This window comes from Crocuta crocuta, unplaced genomic scaffold (assembly GCF_008692635.1).
Source record: "Crocuta crocuta isolate KB4526 unplaced genomic scaffold, BGI_CrCroc_1.0 scaffold8, whole genome shotgun sequence".
Lineage (NCBI taxonomy): Eukaryota > Metazoa > Chordata > Mammalia > Carnivora > Hyaenidae > Crocuta > Crocuta crocuta.
The window spans coordinates 1,850,195-1,867,142 of NW_027532162.1; the positions used below are offsets into that span (position 1 = coordinate 1,850,195).

General features: G+C 53.7%; 1 long non-coding RNA gene across 2 annotated transcripts in view; it reads right to left on the bottom strand.

Moving 5' to 3' along the window:
• Nucleotides 1–12,032: 12,032 nt before the first annotated feature.
• The window catches only part of LOC144241850 (uncharacterized), a 9,319-nt gene continuing 4,403 nt past the window's right edge, over nucleotides 12,033–16,948 (bottom strand). For both annotated transcript variants that reach the window (XR_013338212.1, XR_013338211.1), the window contains one exon: nucleotides 12,033–12,459. This is a non-coding gene — a long non-coding RNA (uncharacterized LOC144241850). The remainder of the gene's footprint in view (nucleotides 12,460–16,948) is intronic.

Consider the following 16,948-nt stretch of genomic DNA (forward strand, 5'->3'; position numbering starts at 1 on the left):
AAATGATGTGACTAATTAGCGGCACCGACTCCCCACACATCCTGGCGTCTGTGTCTCCCAGGGACAGTCATGGTGGCCAAGACTCTCTGACGCTGCAGGGGAGCGTCTGGGTAGGACCCTCGGGGAGAGCCCAGGCCCCGCCTGAGCCAGGACTGGCCCGCCGCTGGCTGCCCGAGAGCCCCTGAGCCATCCCTGACTCTTGCTGGCCTCGGTTTCCCCATTTGTAAGATGAGGGGGCCTTCTGGCTCAGATTCAGGCCCAAATGCTATCTGCCACGGGGAGCTCAATGTCCAGCTTCCGGATAACAGGGGACCACGTGTGTGCTGATGATGCCACGTGTGACGTGGATCTTTCAGAACAACCTCGCAGAGATCCAAGCCGCTCCCGCCCAGGCCCCACTCCAGGCCTCTGCGCTCCTCATACCAGCGCCGCACACCGAGGCGCCCATGTTGTACGGGGGGCGGGGACACGGCAGCAGGTCAGCCCTCGGCAAGGCCCGTGCTCTCCCCCTCCTGGCCTTCGCCACCCCCATGGTGCCCAGCATAGATCAGTGCCCACTAAGGAGACTCCGGTCCTTGAAGGCCGCCTCTCTGCTACTCACATTTCCTTTGAGACCAGGCTGTACTTGGCCCTTGAGAGCAGACCCAGGAGGCCTCCACCGCAAGGGTTATTGCTGCCATTTGACAGATGTGGAAATTGAGGCCCCAGGAGGAAAAGGCCCTCGCAGGAAGTTGAATGGCAGAAACAGAACTTGAACCTGCGCCTTCCAACGGCTTGCTCAGGACTGTCATCTGGACACCTCCCAGGAATGCCGTGGACGCTGGGAAGGGCCCTCGCCCCAAAGAGTAATATTATTAAGTCACTACTCAGCTCACAAGCCCCGCANCCGGAGCCTCCACGCCCGTCCCCGCTCAGCATCTTTGACCAGGTCACTTAGCCCTGTTCCCTTCACTCTTCAGCAGCCCCGACTCCACGCAGGTCTCCCTCCCTTGGGCCTGGAGACCACACTCTGGAGGCCTCCATCTCACGGCCTGGTTGGGAAAACAGACACATTTATAAAAAATCAGAGGGGCGCCCGGGGGGCTCAGTCGGTTAAGCATCTGACTCTTGATTTCAGCTCAGGTCATGATCTCACGGTTCCTGAGTGAGTTCGAGCCCCTGAGATTCTCTCCTCTCTGCCCCCTCCCCACTCACACTTGCTCTGTCTCTCTCAAAATAAATAAATACACTTAAAAAAATTTTAAAGTAAAAATTGTAACTTGAAAAATCAGAAGGTAACAAACAAGGCATCCTTGGAGTGAAGGAGCCAACAGCAATGGAAGCTTCTTATTCTACCTCGTCAAGAGAAGCCCCGCGTTCCCCAAACCTAGAAGACCCAGAAGGGTATTCCCAGCAGGAGGAACAGCCTGTGCAAAGGCCCCCTGGGAGTGAAAGAATGTGATTTGCTTCTGAAAATTGTCCACCTCAGCCCTGCTCGCAGGCTGTGTGTGGAGACGCGATTGCAGATGAAGCCGAGAAATACGCAGGAGGCTAAATGCCAGATGAAGGTGCCAGGCGAGGCCTCAGCCTCCAGGACGGGGGTGAGGGAACTGCCCTTGGGCCAGATTTGGCCAACTCCCGGAGAATGGTTTTACATTTTTAAATGGTTGGGAAAGATTAACAAGACTACTTTGAGGGGCGCCTGGGTGGCTCAGTCGGTTCAGTGTCCGACTTCGGCTCAGGTCATGATCTCACGGTTGGTGAGCTCAAGCCCCGCATCAGGCTCTGTGCTGACAGCTCAGAGCCTGGAACCTGCTTCGGATTCTGTGTCTCCCTCTCTCTGCCCCTCCCCCATTCACATTAATAATGTTTATTAATAAACATTAAAAATTTTTAAAAAAACAACAGTGGAGCTGAGTAATTTGTCTATGTGGCTCACAAAACCTAAAGTATACATTTCCAAAACGTTGCCCTCCCAACTCTGGGAAGTGGCCACCAGCCAAGGCAGCAGTTCCCAAAGGAGGTTCCAGGGAATACTCATCCCGTGAGAAGTTCTAGGAGAAAAGAGTTCTCCAGTTGAGTAAGTCAGTGGGCTGCTCTGCCGGCTGCATCCCACTCCCTCCAGAATGGGATAATGAACCGTAGCACAGTAAAGGCACTGAGAAGTCCTACAGGAAAGAACATTATTTTACTCCTATGAGTCATTAAGAGTGTTTACTCCTTCCATGCACATGGGAAGATTGCATATCTCCTTGGAGCCAGGTAGGGCTGGAAGACTCCTTTTGCCACTGAAACGTGAATGGAAGTGACATGTGTCATCTCTGGGTGGAGCTCTAAGAGCCAGCCCATGACTTAACCCCTTCCTCTTTCTCTTCCCCTGCAAGGCTACCAGTGAGGCTACATCAGCCTGAATCATGGGATGAAAGGGGCAGAGACCCAGCCGTGACAGACACAAAGCAAAAGCAAGAAAACGACCCTTAGTTATGTCACCGTTGAAAACCAGATGGGGGAGGGGTGACTGGCTGGCTCAGGTGGTGGAGAGTGTGACTCTTGATCTCCAGGTTGTGAGTTCACACCCCATGTTGGGTGCAGAGATTACTTAAAAATGAAATCTAAAACAAAAGAGCATATGCCACAATCTTTTTTTTTAATAGGGGCGCTTGGGTAGCTCAGTCAGTTGAGAATATGACTCTTGATTTTGGCTCAGGTCATGACCCCAGGCTTGTGGGATTGAGCCCCATGGCAGGCTCAGCGCTGAGTGTGGAGCCTGCTTAGAATTCTCCCCCCACCTTTTTCTCTCTCTGCCCTTTTCCCCTGTTCTCTTTAATGAGCATACTCTCTCTCTCTCTCTAAAAATACAATGTATCTTTTTTTAAAAAAGTGAAACAGAGTTACCATAAGACCCAGAAACCTTCCTTCTAGGTACACCCTCTAGAGGAATGAAAGTAAGTGTTCAGGGGAGCCTGAGGGGCTCAGTCTATTAAACGACTGACACTTAGTTTTGGCTCAGGTCATGATCTCACGGTTTGTGGCTTCGGGCTCTGTGCTGACAGTGCAGAGCCTGTTTGGGATTCTCTCTCTTTCCCTCTTTCTGCCCTTCCCCTGCTTGAGCTCTCTCTCTGTCTCTCTCGCTCTCTCAAAATCAATAAATAAACTTAAAAAAAAAAAGAAAAGAAAAGAAACTCAGGGGAACCTGGGTGGCTCAGTTGATTAAGCATCCAATTTCAGCTCAGGTCATGATCTTGCAGTTTGTGAGTTTGCAGGTCATGATCTTGCAGCTCAGTGCTTAGAACCTGCTTTGGATTCTGTTTCCCTCTCTCCCTGCCCCTCCTCCATTTGTGCGCTCGCTCTCTCTCTCTCTCTGTCTCAAAAATAAATAAACACTAAAAAATTTGAAAAAAAAGAAACTCAGAATCTATTTAAAAAAGAGAGAAAACATATGTTCACATAACATTTGTACATATGTTTATACTGTGTATATGTGTGTACATAATTTGTACACAAATAGTCATAACAGCATTTTTCATGACAGCTAAAAAGTAGAAATAACTGAATGTCTCTCAGCTGACGAATGGATGAAGACAGTGTGGTCTATCCATATGATGGCACATCACTCGACCATGAAAAGAGATGAAACACTGACGCAGGCTACAGTGTGGCTGAACTTGAAAACATTACACCAAGGAAGTCCGTCAGAGAAAGACAAATGTCATAGGATTTCACTCATATGTGGAATTTAAGAAACAAAACACATGAACACAGGGGAAGGGAAGGAAAAATAAGATAAAAAGAGGGAGCGAGACAAACCATAAGAGACTCTTAAATACAGAGAACAAACTGAGGGCTGCTGGAGGGGCGGGGGATGGGCATTGAGGGCACCTGCTGGGATGAGCGTGGGGTAAGTTGTATGTAGGTGACGAATCACTGGGTTCCATTCCTGAGACCAATACTACACCATACGTTAACTAACTTGGATTTAAATAAAATTAAAAACAAATTTTTTTCTAAAGAAAACATTATGCTAAGGGAAGGCAATTAGTCACAAAAAGCCACATACAATGATGCATTTATACGAAGTGTCCAGAATAAACAAGTCTATACTGGCAGGAGGACTGACGCTTGCTGGGGGCGGGGGAGGGGGGAAAACGGAAAGTGATTTCTAAGGGGTACAACGGTTCCGTCTGATGACGAAAATGTTCTCAAATGGTGATAGCTGCACAGACACTGGATCATACATTTTATTTATCTATTCAATTTGTTTTAACGTTTATTCATTTTTTTTTTTTTAATGTTTTATTTCTAGGAGAGAGACAGAGAGAGAGACAGCGCGAGCAGGGGAGGGTCAGAGAGAGAGGGAGTCACAGACTGAAACAGGCTCCAGGCTCTGAGCTGGCAGTCAGCACAGAGCCCGACGCGGGGCTCGAACCCGCAAACCGCGAGATCATGACCTAAGCGAAAGTCGGACGCCTAGCCGACTAAGCCACCCAGGCGCCCCTACGTTTATTCATTTTTGAGAGACAGAAACACAATGTGAGTGGGGGAGGGGCAGAGAGGGAGGGAGACAGAATCGGAAGCAGCTCCAGGCTCCAAACTCTCAGCACAGAGCCCGACGCGGGGCTCAAACCCACGAACAGTGAGATCATGACCTGAGCCAAAGTCAGACGCTTAACTAACTGAGTCACCCAGGTGCCCCTGGATCATCCATTTTAAATGGGTGAATTTTATGGTATGTAAATTATATCTCAATAAAGCTATTATATGAAAAAATTCACAGGCAATAATGTAAAAAAAGATTCTGGGGGCACCTGGCTAGCTCAGTCAGTAGAGCATGCAACTCTTTTTTTTTATTATTATTATAAACCAGATTTGTTATTTTTTCTTTTTCTGTTTCTTTTTTAATATGCTGAAGTTAGTTAACATACAGTGTAGTATTGGTTTGAGCATGCAACTCTTGGTTTTGGGGTTGTAAGTCTGAACCCCACACTGGGGATAGAGATTGCTTAAGAAGAAAATTAAAAAAAAAAAAGATTGTGAGCCTGTTGCCGTCACATATCCCAGCCCAGGCTGAGTGTCGTTACTCAGGAAAAGGAAGGGCTTGCCCAGACCACACGGCTCACAGGCGGCAGGGCTGGCGGCAGGTCCCCGGCCTCAGTCGCCGCTCGCTCGGTGGGTCCTGGGCGGAGTTGCCTGGAGCTCCGAGAGATCTCCCAAGTGAGTGGGCAGGCGGCCCCCGTCCCCCACCTGTCCCTCCCTGGGGGACAGCTGTGGCTTCTGAGAGACCGCCTGGCAGCTGCTCTGCTGGGGACAGCTGAATCCCTAAATACAACCGCAGCCTTGATCGAAGCCGATGAGCCCTCAGTGGACCCAGGACACAGAGGCCCCCCCAGGCTCCTCCTGGGGCTGCGGGGAATCCAAGCCCCCCCCCCCAAAGCCACCTCCTGAGGCACTGTCACCGGGACAGGTGGCCCACCTCCTTGGAGGCTCCAGGCCTGAGCTCAGGCCTCCTCCTGTTCCTTCCTTCGTTCATTCATCCATTCATTTATTCATTCATCGAGCGGCTGCGTGCTGCAGCCCTGGGCTGAGGGCCGGGGCCAGCACTGCCTTACCCGGACAAAACCCGCTGGCCCCAGAGGCCCCCGCACCGCTCGCTCACCTTCCAGCAGACACTCCAGCCCAGCCCCGAGTTGGGGGACAAGGGTCCCTCTCCACTCGCAACATTCCACGACTCCCAGCCACTTCCAGGGTCCTCTGCCTGGTACCCGAGGCCCCTGCAGCTTCCCCACGTGTGTGCCTGGGGCTCCTGGGAAAGGAGCCCGGTCCCCAGGGTTCCTGGAATGGGCCCTGCACCAGCCTGCGCCGCCCCATCCGTTTTGGGTTCACTGCACCCTCCCCGGAGCCCTGCCCCAGTGTGTCCTGCGGAGGGGGAGGGGAGGGGAGAGAGGCCCAGGCTCTGCCTCTGGGGGGGGTGGGGGAGGCTGGGAGGAAGTCAAGGTGGGTCCAAGGCTCTCCCAGCCCTGCTGCCCTGCGCAGCTGGGCCTTGCCAAGTGCTTCCTGGGAGAAACCACTGACCCCCTGCGGCCGTCACCCAGGCTGACCCGCTTCCTGCACAGGAGTAACCTGGAGCCCAGAGGAGAGGTGACCCGCTCAGGGTCACAGGGTGAAAAAGTGGCAGAGCAGGGACTTGAACCTAGGCGGGCAAGACCGTAGAGCCTCTGACCCCTCCCTCACCTGGGGGGACCGCTCTGGCTGTGGCTCCAGCTCTGGCTCCGTGGGTGGCCTCCGGCCCCGCCTCTGACCATCTCAGGGCCTCAGTCTCCCCCTCCGCACAATGGAGATGATGAACTTCAGCTTTTTCCTTCTCAGATGACACTCTCTGTTCGATTGTTCTGCAAACAGGCCGGGCCCAGCTCACCTGGTGCCAGCCAGCCTGAGTGTTGGGACCCAGAAGGACACAGACATCCAGAATGTCCTCTCCAGGTTGTCGGGGGAAACAGACCAGTAAAGAGACAGTGCCGACGAGGCAGGGAAAGGTGCCGTCGGTCAGCACAGGGGCTGGAGGAGGGGACAAGTGAAAGGAAAGGTAAAGCACAACTAGAAGTTTGCCAGGCAGATGAGGGTGGGAAGGGCATTCCAGGCACTGGAAGAGCATGTGCAAAGCCTCTGGCCTCAGGCAGCCCGCAGTGTGGAGAGGAGAGCCCACTCCCGGACCTCCAGGGCAGCACTGCTGATGACCTGCTGGTGGGCTCCTGAGTTCCTGAGACCTGGAAGAGTTGGGTCAGCCTGGGCCCGAGGAAGTGGACACCCTGGGACCACACAGCAGGCGGGGCCCCACAGGCGAGCCTGCCCAGTCTCAGCTGTTTCTAATCTGTCCCCAGCAGCCCTTCCATGGAAAACACCTGCTGCCTGAGGTTTAGAGTACAGGTTCAGTGGAGGGCTTCTGGGAGTAAGTGTGAGTCTCCTAATTGCCCGACGTTCTCCCTTTATGCCTTGCCTACCAGGAAACTCACGGCTACTTCTGATGCCCAACTACTGAGCATTAATGCCCAGGAACTGGTGAATGCCTGTCTCTGCGCATTCTTGATTGTTCAATATTATCTATTCCTGTTGTTATGAATTGATTGCTTCTATCTTTCTGTAGGTTGCTGCTAATTCTCTCCGGATGAGAGAGTGGTATAAATCACAGATGATGCGTCAGGGAAACCCAGCATGTATTTGACCCCTGTGAACAGATCCTGGGACCGTATGGCTGAGCAAGAAGGAGGGGTGCTGGAGACCCGCCCCCCCCCCCCCCCCGCCCCCGACTCTCATCATCGTCCTGTTGAGTCCACCATCCTCAGCCCTGATAACTCAGCAAAATCCTTCTCAGGGAGAGCCATCTCCCTGCCACTGGCAAGAGATCGCGGCCCGCTTGCTGGGGCCATGCTCCTGGCTGAATACCCTTCCTGCTGCTTTGAGCTTGGCTGGAGGGCACTCTTCACCACAGCGCCTGCCCTGACCACCAGGGCCCAGTGTGAGTGGTGTGGGCAGGGCCGCGTCGCTGGTGTTTCCTGAACGTCCACAGTGATTCCCAAGTGAGGTCTTCTTCTTCACAGCTGGGACCAGAGCATCTGGGCATTTCAGCCTGGGAATGTGCAGGGCAGCTGGCCTGCCTGGTAGGGAGGGGTTGGGTGCCCAGGGCTACCCCCAATGAGGAAGAGAACCCCCATTCCCAGAAGATTGGGCTGAGGATCTCTCAACTGTAAGAAGGGGGTGGGGGGGGACATCGCAGGGCCCTCCTGTCCCCCCAGCAAGCCCAGCCTCCCTACATGTGCCCCATGTGCTGGGTGAGGCTCCTTGACGGGCTGACCCATCCCAGGCAAGGCTGCCCCCAAAGCCCCCCGCACCCCCTGCCCCTGGGCTGGGCAGGAGTGTCGGGTCTAAGGGGGCCCCCAGCGTCTCACAGGCAGCTCCTCACACACTGCAAGCAGGGCTGGGGTGGGGGGAGTTAGGATGTGAAGGAAACGGGGGGATGGCAAGCCAGGATGCAGGGGCCTGCGGGCTGCGAGCCGGGGGCACTGCAGGCCATGAGGGCACTCGCTGTCTGACAGTTTATCTCGTGCTGCTACAGCTGGCTGTGCTGCCTGGGCAGGACCTAGCTTGGGTCCTCATGGGGAAGACGTCACCTCTGGTGACCACCCGGTGACCTGCACTTCTCCCTGCCCCGTGAGGAAGGCCGCTCCTCTCCATCCCCATCCCCCACCAGTCAGAATCCCCGCGCCCTGGGAGGAGCTGGGATCACCCCCGTGTGTCAGGTAAGGAGCTCAGTCTCTGGGCAGCTGGCTGGCCCTGTCTCTGGCCGGCTTTTCCTGGTCCTGGGGCTGTGGCCTCTGGGGTCCCAACCCTCACGATGACCTGGCCCCTGCCTGAGGCTGGCCCCACGGGCCTGGGCATGAAGGGCAGAACTTGCCACCTGCAGACACTCATCAGGTGCCTGAGGGACAGCCCAGAGGGCCCCAGGGCACCTCCGACCAGTGACGGTGGCTGGAACGAGGTCTTGGAGACCCTAGGGCTGGGGGTGGCTGGCGTCTAAACCTCTATTCATTCTCTTTTACAGATGGGGAAACTGAGGCCAAGCTTGTGGTAGAGAGATGACCATGTCCCCCAGCCTGTGATTGCAGATGAACCGGGCTCTGGAGCTGGGTGGCCGGGCAGGGCCTTGCCTACCTACCAGGAGGGGAGTGCAGTGGGCTGGGCTCCTGACACCACAACGTTATCGCCTGGTTCTGTGGGGGGCCTCTGGGTGGTGGCAGATTCCAGAAGCAGAGCCAGGCCAAGAGAGGGGCATCGTCCCTGTCACTCCCTGGTCCCCACAGAATGTCCCCAAGCTGGAAGAGGCTGTCCTGGGCGTCCACAGGTCTGGGTGACCCTTCCTGCCCCACCCCCCCACCCCAGCCAGGCCTTTCCCTGCTCCTGGGTCGGAGGGAGGGAGGGGCCTGGACCCCTTAGAAGTCAGCACATGCCCACCCCCACCCCCCACGTGCTAGGACCTTCCAGATTTATTTTTGCTGAGAGAAGAGGCAAAGGAAAGAAAAGAACAGCCACCCCCAGCAAGAAACCAGGAAGCCGTTGGAGCTCCTGGGACCCTGCCCCATTGTCCAGATAAGGAAACTGAGGCCCAGAGAGAGCGAGAGGGCCAGGGCCACGGGAGGGCCAGGGCTCACAGTGAGGCTTCTACAGGGTCCCTCCCAAGGCTACTTTACCAGCACACTTTGTCTCCCATGGTCACCATGGCTACAGCTCCCTGCTGGTGCTGATGGGGGATTTCTCAGCTTTCCTGGGCTTTCTCCGCTGGACAGCAAAGCAGGTGGAAAGTCACTACCAGCAGAGGAGAGCCTCCGTCCTAAGGTCACCTGCAGGTCAGGCTCAGTCTCCCAGCCAGGCAAATGGGCACACTGCAAAGGAATAGCTCTGAGAACGCACCTCAGGCAGAGATCCGGCTTTTTCCCCTGGTGGGGGTGAGAACGGGACCCAGGCCCAGGTGGCTGCGTGTCCGTGGGCGGGTCCCTCACTTTGCCCCGCCCCTTCCCGCCCAGGACACCTGACTGTGATTCCACGCGGCTGTGGGAAGTCCAGGTGCCAACTATTTGCTAGCGACTGTCATTATTCTCAATAAAACGTGGTGATATGGGTGGGTCGAGTTGATTCATGGTTGGGATTCTGTCTCTCCCTCTCTCTGCCCCTCCCCCCATTCATGCCCTTTCTCTCTAAAACATAAAAAGGAAATTAAAAAAAAAGAAATACACATCGTTGTGTGACCACCGCCCATCCATCCCTGACCTATTTTATCCTATAAAACTGACATTCTGTCTTCTTTTTTAAAGTGTTTATTTATTTATTTATTTATTTAAGTTTTTAAACATAGTCATTTGTTTTTGAGAGAGGGCAAGCATGAGCCGGGGAGGGGCAGAGAGAGGGGGTGACAGAGGATCTGAAGCAGGCTTTGCACTGACAGAAGAGACCCTGACGCGGGGCTGGAACCCATGAGCCATGAGATCATGACCTGAGCTGAAGTTGGCTGCTTAACCGACTGAGCCATTTATTTATTTGTTTGTTTATTTATTTAAGCCCTGATTCGGGGCTCAAACTCACGAGCAGAGCCCATGACCTGAGCCGAAGTCAGACATTTAACTGATCGAGCCACCAGGCACCTGACTCTCTGTCCTCTGAAACACTAACTCCCCACTCCCTCCCTGCCCCCAGCCCTCAGTACCCATCACTCTACTTTCTGCCTTTAGGAATTTGACTACTCCAGGGATCACACATAATTTGTCCTTTTGTGACTGGCTTATTTCAATTAGTATAATATCCTTAAGGCCCATCTGTGTCGTCGCAGGGTCAGAATTCCCTTCTTTGTTAAGGCTGAATAGATTCCACTGTATGCATAGACCCCGTGTGGTTTATCCAATTATGTGTCCATGGGCATCCAGGTTGTTTCCACCTGGTGGCTATTGTGTAAAATTCTGCTATGAACACGGGTGTGCAAATACCTGTTCGTGTCCCTGCTTTCCATTCTTTTGCACGTATACCTGGAAGTGGAATTTCTGGGTCATACAGTTTCTGATGGAGGGACGGTTTTCGGTAGAGAATGCTGTGGTCCCGTGGGGGCAGTCAGGACACTCATTGGCCAGGAGGCCACATAGCTAGAGCAGGGACCGGGGATGGAAGTCCAGCTGTGAATTCAGGCCCGCCATGTGCTGGTTCCGGGCTGGGGGGCCATGGCTCAGCACTTCCCGTCCTCAGGGGTAAGTGGAGATGATGCTTGCTGCTCTAGAGGATTAAACGAGCGAGGGTGCCGCACCTTGGGGCAGTGCAGGGTGCAGGAGCCGTCGTCACTATTGTTAGCCCTGGAGAGGGGCCTTTGGGAGAGAAGCTGCAGCCGTGTGGAGCTCTGGGAACAGGAAAAGCAGCAAGATCCGGGCAGGTCTTCCATCAGGAAGGGGATGGGGTCTCCCTTTCCCCAACCCCAAAGCCTTCTCCCCTTCCAGGCTCACCTAGTGCAGCACTCACTCAGGGAGTTCTCCCTCTGGCCCACGTAGGCACTCAGTTTTCAAAAAGCATCCTCTCAATCTTCCCCCTTCACTCAGAATCTGGCATGAAAAGCTGCTGGGGACACGGCTGGTGCACAGGCAGGTGGCAGACCGCTGGCGCCTCTTGCACAACCAGAAAACTGTGAGCGCAGGGTTAATACGCCTGGGGGCTGCTGGGCACCACGCAGGCGGCCGGCGGTGGCGGCTCAGAGCCAGGCTGGCGAGTTCTATTTGCTCCACTCTGCTTTCTGCATGTGGAAGACCTCACAGCCGTGCACGATGTCCACCCCACTCAAGGAGAGATGGGGTTGAGAGGAGACAGCTGGAGCGGTGGCCGTGGGAGTGACCCCAGCTCCGGGATGGGCGGACCCTTCATTGAACGAATCAGGGTGTCGGCCAACCAGCGTGAAGCATCTCTGAGCACGGGGACGGGACCAGGAGACGGCCCAGCGCTCTTCTGGGCAGTTCAGGCTTGCCTAGGAGCGCTTTTCAGGGAGAAAGCGGGCAGACCACCCTTCCCAGCCTGGAGCCCAGCCCCAGCCTCAGCTCACACCACCCTCCCTTGCCCTCAGCATTCATTCTTCTTATTCATTCATTCAGTGGAAATCTACGAGGCGCCAGGCACGGGGGTACGTCACAGAACAAGGGGGGTGGGCCAAGACGGGGCCGCGGAGGCACTCAGGCCACGAGGCCCCCGGCCCTGTTCTCTCCGAGTGCTTCACGACCCTTCCACCTGGGTATCTGCTCCTGCAACTCTCTGCCTCGCCTCTTTCATTACCTCCTGTCGCCTTCGCCCTCAGACTTCCTTCCGCAAAGCAGTGTCTCCTCCTCGCCAGCATGGTGGGGTCCCCTTTGCAGATACTTACATCTTCCTGCCCCTCTTCTCCACAGAGGTGAGCACAGTCTGAATAGCGGGCCGCTGATTCACTAAGTAGGTCACGAAATCAATTTTTGGAACAACCAGAATTTTATTTCTTTTATGCAAAATTATCGGGCAGTGCAACGTTGGCACCCGCTTCGAGTATCTGGTTCTATAAGTTTTGACCACCGCACGCATCAACCATCAGATAGGACATTTCCATCCTCCAAAATGTTCCGAGTGCCCCTCCCCCCCACCTTGTCAGCCTTCCAGCTGCAGGCAACCATGAGTCACTTTCTGTCGCCAGAGAGTACCTTCGCCTGTTCTGGAACGTCACGTAAGTGGAGTCATACAGTCTGCGTTGGCTGAATGCGGATTCCTGCGCTCCGTGTGCTGTCTGGGAAGCTCAGGCCTGGTGTCCTGCGTATCCGTAGCCCCTTCATTTTCACAGCGTGGCAGATTCCCTCTCGCAAATATAGCACATCTGTTCATCCATTGGGTTGGCTGATTGGGTTTCTTCCAGTTGGGGGCAATCACAAAGAAAGCAACCAGCATCTTCAAAGATGAAATAAGTTACTCTAGACCACAGTACTTTTAAATTTTATTTTATTTTATTATTTGAGAGAGAGCAACCACACATACCCATGAATGGGGGTGGGGCAGAGAGAAAGGGAGAGAATCCTAAACAGGCTCCAAGCCCAGCCTGGAGCCCGATGTGGGGCTTGATCTCATGACAGTGAGATCATGACCTGAGCTGAAATCAAGAGTGAGACACTTAATGGACTGAGCCACCCAGGCGCACCTAGACCACAGTATTTTGTAAGGGGAAGCACTGTTCATGTCTGTGATTGAAAATGCACATAGAATACGGTCCTTCTGGAAGCCCCAGCGGACAGGCTCCGGGAAGCCAGGGGCACCAGTGACACTGGTCCAGGATGGGCGGGGATCCGCACCAGGACTCAGCAGGCCTTGCTCTGCCCAAGAGTGGGGGTGGGTATGGTGGTGCGTGCCTAGAAAGAGACACAATCTCACGGTTCGTAAGTTCAAGCCCGCACAGGGCTCTACGCTGACAGTGAGTGGCCTGCTCTCTCTTCCTCTGTGTTCTCTGTGTCTCCCGCTGCCTCAAAATAAATAATAAAAAACACTTTTTTAACAAACTTAAAAAAAAAAAAGGAAGGAAGAGGTGAGGGGCACCAAGAAGGAGCCCAGACACCCACTAAGGGACACTCCTTGTCTCTGAAATCACACCTGTGTCACATCAGGCTCCCCAACAGAATACCAAACAGGACTCGGCCACCAGCCCCGAGATGCGGTCACCAGCCCTGAGAGGCCGAGAGGGGCACTGGGCTTGGGCCGCCCCAGGGCCAAGGAAGCTCCCAGACATGCAAGGCAGGAATGAGCCAAGTTAGCAGTTAACAGCCATGTCCCTGCAAAGTGGGGGTGCCATGCCCATTATTTGGGGAAACTGAGGCTTGGAAGTCAGGCCCTGCCACAGAGGGCCTGGAGCCATGGGGTAGGCAGCTCAGACCAAAATTCTGCCACACACACCCTCTCCGGTTCAGTTCCTACAGACTTCCCTTCATAGCCCAGCGTGGTCACCCCTCCTCTGGGAGGGCCCCCGCCTGCTCTCTCCGTCCTCCTTAGCTGGCCCTGCCCCCTCTCTTGTGATAGGTCTGCTGCAGGTAGCCCCATATTACAGATAAGGAAACTGAGGCCTAGAGGGGTTAAACAAGTTGCCCAAGGCCACTTAAAAATTTTTTTTAAATATTTTTTGAAAGAGGGACAGAACATGAGCAGGGGAGGGGCCGAGAGAGAGAGGGAGACACAGAATCTGAAGCAGGCTCCAGACTCTGAGCTGTCAGCACAGAGCCAGACGTGGGGCTCGAACTCCAGAACCGAGAGATCATGACCTGAGCCGAAGTCGGACACTGAACCAGCCAGGCGCCCCTGGGCCACTTTAAAGTAAGGGGCAAGGAGGCAGTGGTGAAGCCAGAGTCACCCTCCAGTCTCATCCCGCGCCCAGCCCCAGGCGCAGCCCTGGGTCCTTAGTGGTTGCCAAGCACTGAGGAACCCCCAGAAATCCTTTTTACCCCCACCCCTCACCTGCCTCCCTCTTCCCCACCTCCCTCCACCGTCCTCGAGCATCCAGACCACACTGCTGCTGGGCGCGGAGCTCTAGCCTGTGACACACGTTCCTAGCTGGACCCAGGCTCCCAGGGCAGGTTTCTCCCCCACAAGGGGGGCTAAGGGAAGCCTGGCACCGTGTGTGGAGGTGTCCCGTCCGCAGCTGGGCTAATAAGAGCAAAACCCTACCCCCAATCTGAACACCCTCCACTGGGTCCTGGGAGCTCCACGCTAGTGGGGCTGTCCGGGCGCCTCTGGTCCCCCTGGGAGAGGAGTCAGCTGGCTCTCTCCGCGTGTCAGTGAAGGAAAGAGTGCCCAGACGGTGCCTGACTGAAGGCGGCAGGGTGCGGACTCCGGGCTGGGAGAGGCCCCTTGTGGGGGAGAATCAGANCTGCAGCGGCTGCTGTGGGGCGATGCTTTTCCAAGGCGTCTCGTGCCTCCCCCACGTTCTTACCAGAAGCGTTTATTACTCAGATAAAAACAAATTCTACAAAATCTCCCGAGTTTCAAACAAAACCAAACCACACTGAAGCCTTCAGAATCTTCCCAAGCAATGTCTATGGACACGGGGGCTCCTTGGGGTGGGGGGCGTCTCTCGGGGGTCTGTGGTTCCTTCCCCGATCCCTCGATCCCTCGGCCGGGATCCCAAATCCCCCCCAACCCTCCGCCTTCCTCAGTCCTTCCTGCCCCTCCAGTCCCGGCCTTCGCAGGCGGTTCCCAGTTACCAGATTCTCCCTGCGGAAAAGCTCCGGTTACCACGTTCCCTCCTCAGTGAGTGTCCCCCCTCCCCCATCCCTGGGGCCTCTTCCCCCAGGGTAAGGAGAGGCTCAGGACCCCGGGGACTTCACTGTTCACTCTTCAGGACTTTTTCCCCTCCGCCCTCATCTTTCTCTATTCATTAATTAATGTGTATTTTTATCCAAGTAATGCAATAGGGTGACATATATGCACATCATATGCACAGAGGTAGAAAAGATAANTTTTTCTGGATTTTATCACCATGTTTATAAATAATGTGCTTATGCTGCTGTCACTTGATTTACCAGTTTGGACCATTATCTCTTGACTTCCTTTTACAGACGATAAGGGTGTAGCTTTCTCAGAGCCCTCTCTGCGTCCCCCTCATCACCGATGAGTAACAATTTTTGGCAAAACCGATATTGAGTTGTTTCATGTAACGATTATGTAAACATCATTTGTTACTAAGCCAAGTAATGCACTGTGGTATGTTTCCTTTCTGGGTTAACTTTTAGTTTTTCATGAAGTTGATAATTAGCTTTTTTAAGCTGCTTCAAAAATGGCTCCCAAAGATCCCCACCATCAGATGCCCACACCCTTCTGCGGCCGCATTGCGAGTGGCCTCTGTTGAGAGGCTCGCATGGCAAGGAGGACACGCGGCCTTTAAGAGCTGGGGGCAGCTCAATTGCAGTGAGCTTGGACACAGCTCCTTCCCCAGTCCAGCCTCAGATACGACTGCAGTCCCAGCAGGCACCTGAAGCGTAGCCCTGTGAGATCCTAAACAGACGACCCAGATAAGTCCTACTCCTGACCCACACAAATCATAAAATAAATTTGTAAGATAAATTTATGCAGCAATAGATAACTAATAGCTTTCTTTGTATCCATCTCTAAGCTCTCCCAGCGCTTCAGCCCTCTCCAGGTACTGTCAGCCACTCATCCCAGAATCTGTCCTCACCACTGTCCCAAGACTTCCTCCCCAGGAGCCCCCCTCCCACAGCAACCCCTGCTGCCCACCGTCTGGGCCTGCAGCACCACTACGGTTGACCTGGGTTTCCCCTGTGCCTCTTTCTTCCAGTGGATCCCTGTCTCCTGGATCCCATGTCTTTCTCTTTCCTGGTTTCCTCCCTCATTTTGCCAGGGAACATCCTCCAGCAGCTTCCTGAGAAACGGTGCCTGGAAGATGGATGGTTATAATCTTTGCACACCTGAAAAGGTCTTCATCCAACCTCACATTTCGTAACGGCTTAGGTAGGTACAGAATTTCAAGTCACACAAGGCCTTTCTGCCTCTCCATCCAGGACCGCTGGACTTGCACCGTAGCACTCCCAGGCTCCTCCTCTACGTTGGTTGGTTTTTTTCTTTTCCTATCTTCTTTTTGTCATTCAAGACTCCTCTTTGGGGGATTCCCCTTTTTCTCCCCCACCCTTAATTTTGGCTCTCAACTTTTAAATTTCACAAGCTCTTTGCTCCATTAGAACAAATATCATTCTGGGGGCCCCTGGGTGACTCAGTAGGTTAAGCATCCGACTTTTGATTTCCGCTCAGGTCATGATCTCAGTTTGTGGGTTTGAGTCCCGCATTGGGCTCTGAATTGACAGCACAAAGCCTGCTTGGGATTCTGTCCCTCTCTGCCTTTCTCTCTCTCTCAACCAAAAACCAATAAATAAACATTTGTATATATATAAATATATATATATATATATATATATATATCCCAGAGGATACAGAGGAATGCATGCACCCCCAATGTTTATAACAGGATTATCTATAATAGCCAAATTATGGAAACAGTCCATGTGTCTATTGACTGATCAATGGATAAAGATGTGGTATATATGTACACAATGGGGTATATGCCACTCAGCCATAAAAAGAATGAAATCTTGCCATTTGCAAAATGTGGTTGATGCAGAAGGTCATTATGTCAAACAAAATAAGTCAGACAAGTCAAATACCGTATGATTTTCACTCATATGTGGAACTTAAAAAACAAAACAAATGAGCAAAGGGGGGAAAAAAGAGAGAAGCAAACCAAGAAAACCAAAGACTTTTTTAAATGTTTTATTTATTTCTGAGAGAGAGACCGCAGAGAGAGAGAGGGAGAGAGACCACATGAACAGGGGAGGGCCAGAGAGAGAGGGAGACACAGAATCTGAAACAGGCTCCAGGCTCTGAGCTG